At 28.9% G+C, this 6,235-nt stretch overlaps 1 pseudogene; it reads left to right on the plus strand.

The window, feature by feature from the left end:
• LOC120079146 lies at positions 1 to 2,252 on the plus strand (annotated as a pseudogene).
• The last annotated feature ends 3,983 nt before the right edge of the window (positions 2,253 to 6,235 follow it).

The raw sequence follows: 6,235 nt of genomic DNA on the forward strand, positions 1-6,235 counted from the left end.
ATGCAGTTTCTACGAGGGAAAAATTTCAAACAAACAATTCCAAAAATGGTAGTAGAAGAAGAAAATGGAAGAATGAAGAAGACGGAAACTGTAAAGTTCGCATTGAAAAGAGCTGCAACTTTCTTTATAGCCTTAAAAAGCGACCATGGCCATTGGCCTGCAGAAAATGCTGGCCCTTTATTCTTTTTACCTCCTTTGGTAACTTTAATTCATTTAATTCATATTATCTTTAATGATTTGTAAATGTATATACTTTCTACATTGTAATATATATATATATATATATATATAGTGTGGAAAGGTATTTGTACGGTACATCACAAGAGATCTTAATGTTGTATTTTCAAAAGAGCATCAAAAGGAAATTCTCCACTACGCTTATTGTCATCAGGGGAAAACTAATTAGCTAATTAGTTTTAAATGATTTCAACTAATGAAATAAAAAGTTTTTGTTATTAAGTACGATCTTTTGGATTGGTAATTGACGTCTTTATCCATTGAATGAATGGAACAAGAATGAAGATGGTGGATGGGGACTACACATTTTGGGAGAAAGTTGCATGTTTTGCACTGTCCTAAACTATATTGCATTGTGTTTGCTTGTGGAAGGAGCAGACAAGGATGGCTGTGCTAAAGCAAGGAAGTGGATTCTTGACCATGGAGGTGCTCTTTACATACCTTCTTGGGGAAAGATTTTGCTCGCAGTGAGTAGTATAGTATTTAATTTCTACCTACTTTATTATTATTATTATTTTCTTGTAATTTGTATTACATGGAGTAATTTTAATATGAATATATAGATTTTGGGGGTGTATGAATAGGAGGGAACAAACCCAATGCCACCAGAAGTTTAGATGTTTGGATCAGAAAAAGTGACTATGAATCCAGGAGCACTTTGTTGCTATTGTCGATTGACATATCTTCCAATGTCATACTTATATGGAAAGTGCTTTGTGGGGCCTCTCACTCCTCTCATTTTACAACTACTACAAGGAATCTATATTCAATTTTACGCCAACATCAAATGGTGTCCATCAAGATATTACTGTGCAAAGGTATTTATTTAATACTATAGTTATGTAGAGGAATAATTTTCAATAATATTTTATTCGATATGAGATTCTAATCATACAAGTTGTTTGCCCTTAATACTATAGGAGGATAAATGCTTTGAGCATCCACTAATTCAAAAGTTAGCATGGGATGTTCTTCAATATCTGGGAGAACCAATTCTCAACAGCAGAGTATTTAAAAGAGTTAGAAATTGTGCCATCCAAATAAACAAGCGGCACATTGATTATGAAGATCATTGTAGTCGTTATATCACAATTGGATGTGTGGAAAAGGTTTTGTTCCTAACTAACGTGGTTATCGATTACTGCAATTAATATAAGAGTTAATAATACTTTGTTTTATAACCTAAGGTTTATTCGTTTTGTTATCCACCTTTCAGGGATATTTTCAAATTCTAAGTGATATGTTATAGAAACCAAAAAGTAGGTTTTCAAAAACTATATAATTTTTTATTTTATTTTAGAGTTTGGTTAAAAATTCGAAATCATGGTAAGAAATTGAGAGAGAAAAATATAATTTTCAAAAACAAAACAAAATATAACAAATGGTTATTGGAGGAATGTAAATAAGTATTAATTATATTGACATAGTAACGGGCTAATAAACATGCAGTCATTATGCATGATTGCTTGCTGGACAGACGACCCTAATGGTGAAGCTTACAAGAAACATCTTGCTAGAGTCAAAGATTACTTATGGGTTAGTGAAGATGGAATGAAGATGCAAGTTAGTATATTATTCCTTAATTATTATTTTTGTTCTTGTATTTATGGTTTTCGCTGATTTTGATACCTATCCTTTAAAATATTATTTTGGTTCCTACACTTTCAACTTTAGTTCGTCATGATCTTTCAAATGATTACAAAATAGTATCGAAATCTATTTTTTTTATTCAACAATATCATAGTTAAACATATATATTTCTCATATATATATCATTCTCATTTGACGGTGAGAAGGGCATTAATGGAAGCCAATCTTGGGATGTTGCTTTTTCCATTCAAGCAATTCTTGCCACTAATCTTCATGATGAATTCTCAGACACATTAAAAAGAGGGCATGACTTCATTAAAAAATCACAGGTACATATGTTACTAATAATAATGAGTTTGATTAATTTAGAGAAATATCTGTAAATTTTATTTGCCTTCCTTTCACTTTCCTTTTCATAGTCATGAGGGGTTTCCGACATTAAGTGGCTATCGAAGTCATAGAGAAGTAAAATGTGATAACATTTTGGTCATTTTCATATATAATGAAGCTTTGAAGTAATGCTCAATTAAACATTCATTTAAAAAAAATATTAGGATTCAAGTGATTCACTCAAAACATGATTTATTCGATCAAACTCATTTGATAAGAAGCTATGTTATTTTAAGTGGTTATCAAACCCTACAAAATTTATAAAAATGGCTTTTTGTTTTTTTCAAAATTACACTGAAAAGGAAATCTAAACAAACAGGTAGAATGCAATTTTATCTCTTGTAAATTAAACTGTTGTTTGATAAATGAAATTACAAAAATTAGATATGTAGAATGTACATCATCAGCAATACGAGCTCCAGTGCTATTTAAGAAGCTATTTCCAAGCCACAGGAAGAAAGAGATGGATAATTTTATAGAAAAAGCGACAAATTACATCAAAAAAATGCAGAAAGAAGAAGGATCATGGTATGGAAATTGGGGAATATGTCACATTTATGGTACATATTTTGCCATAAAAGGATTAGCAGCAGCAGGAAACACTTATGAAAATTGCTTGGCAATGACAAAAGCTGTGGATTTTCTACTTAAAATTCAATGTGAAGATGGTGGATGGGGAGAGAGCCACATTTCATCTTTAAAAATATATATATATATATTCATCTTCCAATTTAGTTCAAACTTCTTTTGCCCAACAGGTTTGTTTTTACTTTCTTTCTTTTTCTTCAAACCATACTGTATAAACAAATATACATATAAAAGTAAGTGGGACGATGCAAGAAGAGGAGCCCCCTATATCTAACCTTAGTATTGGCTAATGGCTCCCAACATTGATAAATTGACATCTTTTTTTGAAATAAATAATACTTTTGATCTTATTTGACGTACAAAAATTTATAAATGCCTATAATGGATTCTCCATCCAAGCCAGATTGAAAAAACTTCTAAATCGTATAAACTAAATAAATAAGAATTTTCACTATAGTTCTGTTGGGGTTGATACTTTAAATCTCGCAGGGTCTTATAGTTTATAATTGTATTGTATAAACATCTTGTTTTTTAAATAAAATATGTGACGTTTCATTTAACATTTAGTTGCATTAATCTATTGTGACACCCTCACCTTTTTAGGATTTCTTAAGGAATAGATAGTAGCTTAAAGTGCAAGCTTGAGGGAAAAAGTTTTGCTAAACTATGCTTTAAAAGAGGGAAATTTTCTAGGTCAAGAGCCCAAAAATTTCCTAAGGTGGGAAGCATAAGATTTGGCTAAATATAGAATTATGTGTTGAGATGGGAGAATTAGAGCACTACAGGAAAAAAGGCCTATTATAGCTTCAAAAAAAGCTATAATAGGTCTTTTATAGCATTTTCTGCAAAGTCGTGACAACCCAATCTATTAAAAGTATGAGGTTTTTTATAGTATTTTTAAAATGCTATAAAAAGTTCAATATTTTTAAAGCCTTTAGTAATACGCTATGAAATGCTTGACTTTTTATAGTATTTTGAAAACTATATATAGCACATTTGATCTTTCTAAAATGTAAGATAACATTTTGAAAAATCAATAAAAATACTTTATAACCAAAATATCAAGTTATTATTTGTCTATTATAGCATTTATTTGCAGCTATAATTATTTATTTAATAAAAACTATAATAAGCCGTCAAATGTTAAAAAGAAATCTTTTCATAGCTTTATAAATGCTATTATTGCATCTTTTAAAGCTTCTAAATCATGTTGCTATTATTGTGTTTTATACCTTGCTACTTATTAAAAGTAAAATATATATAAAAAAAAAACTATTTATATTCCATGTAATCAAAATGTGAATATCTACAAGATTCATATAGTAATAAAAAGAGATATATTAATGAGTATCATATATGTGGAGATGAACAAAATGTACCCTTTATAAATTATAAAATGTTGATATGTAAAAATCTAATTAACTCCAACTTTGTTGTGTTTGTGGTCTAGACATTACATGCATTGATAGTCTTTCATCAACCTATAAAAGTCATCAAATAATAAAAAGTTAAGTAAAACTATTAAAATAAAGACCTAAAATAATAAAGACCACAAAAGATTAAAAAAAAAAAAAAAAAGTCACAATGTTAGATTTTACTTTTCATTCTCTAATAGCCAAGCAAACTAAGAGTCCGTTTGGATTGACTTTCTAAGTATTTCTAAGCACTTTCTTTTTCTCTTGTAAATACTTAGAAAGTTAATTCAAACACACTCTACAAAATAAACATGGAAACTAAAAAATAGAGTTGAAATATAAATAACACGAATACATTTAATTACTCAAAATTTCTTAAGATCTAGAATGATCATCTCCATTAGTAGAAGTTTGAAGTTCAAAACTCGAAGTAAAGACTAAAACTTTATACAAAAACAAACTTATGAAATAACAAATATATCATAAGTCATTGCAAGGCACACTCAAGCGTTAAGGGAGAAAAATAACAAGTAATATATAGAGAATTATATTCATTCACTGCATATAACAACAAAAACAAAAACACATGTAATTAGAAACAAATACATGGTTTAAAGTCACCAACAATACTCAAAACAATAATGAAGTGATTGTCATCATTAACTCAAAAACAACCAAATAGAAAAGTTACCAACTCAAAACCAATTCACACATCTTTTATTTTAAACCATACAAAAGAAACTTAGTTATATCGTTGATACAAAAGGATACTAAGGAATTAATGACAAACATTTTTAATATCATGTTTAGGATAAGCAATGATCAAAATTTCAACTCTAAAAAATTCAAGATAAGTCTATGAATAAGTAATCTCCAAGGAAACAATCTTAAATAAATTAAAAAGCATAACATTGCTTCACCCAGACTACTCTCCAATTGTGCAAAGATGAACAAGAAAACATAGCTTACATTGTTTTAAAGGAATTACAAATGATTACAACGTGAAGAAGGGTCTTGAGATATTGATCGGTAGAAAAACTTTACAGCTTGATGATTTGAGGAATATCTCTAACAGAGTAGAAAATAAGTTTTGTTGACAAATATTTTTTTAGACTTGTAAATTATTCAAATTTTGCAAACAAATGGGTGTTCATAGGTTGGGTTGGGTTGAGTTGAATCGAAAGACTCTTTAAACCAAATCCAATTGTTTGGATTGTAAATTTTTTCAACTCAAATAACCCTGATTAAAAAATGACCCAACCCAACCCAACCATAAAATATTTGGTTTGGGTTGGGTTGGTTCTGGTTAACCGGGTCATTTATTTAAAATTTTCTTCTAAAATGAAGGAAAACATAAATATGTAAAAATATAATTTAATTGTTTTAATATATCTAATTAAGATTAACAACTCAATTTCAATTTATATAGTCAAAATTTTCCTTCTAAAGTACAAAGAAACTAATTTTGAGAGTCGTTGAAGTATACATTATTAAAAAAATATTGGAATTAAATAAAATTAAAATCAATATATGTATAAATAATTGTGTTATAAGTAATAAAAAATATATATTTTAAAGTTAATAATAAATTTCGGGTTGGTTCGAGTTGGTTTGGGTTATTTTAGATGAAGCTATGAACCAATGCAACCCATAAAATTTTCATTTATTTAAATCCAAACCAACCCAAATATGTTGATAACCCAACCCAAACTGCATGGGTTGGGTTAGTTGATCGGATTTTTCGGGTCATCGAGTGTTTTGAACACCCCTATCAGACATAACTTAAGAATTAGTGTGCTGTAGATAGGAAGATCTTGAACATGGCAGAATTTAGTGTCCTTTAATTTGAACTAACAAAATGAGCAACCTCTAATCATTCATGATCAAATTAAACTAACAAAATGACTCTGAAACAACTCTAATTCATTTAGTTCAAATACATGGCCTCAATGTACAAATATCCATCAATTTTGAACATATAGGGAATAAGGAAATACATGCACAGTTGAAAAATA

Source organism: Benincasa hispida, chromosome 6 (genome assembly GCF_009727055.1).
Source record: "Benincasa hispida cultivar B227 chromosome 6, ASM972705v1, whole genome shotgun sequence".
Taxonomy (NCBI): domain Eukaryota; kingdom Viridiplantae; phylum Streptophyta; class Magnoliopsida; order Cucurbitales; family Cucurbitaceae; genus Benincasa; species Benincasa hispida.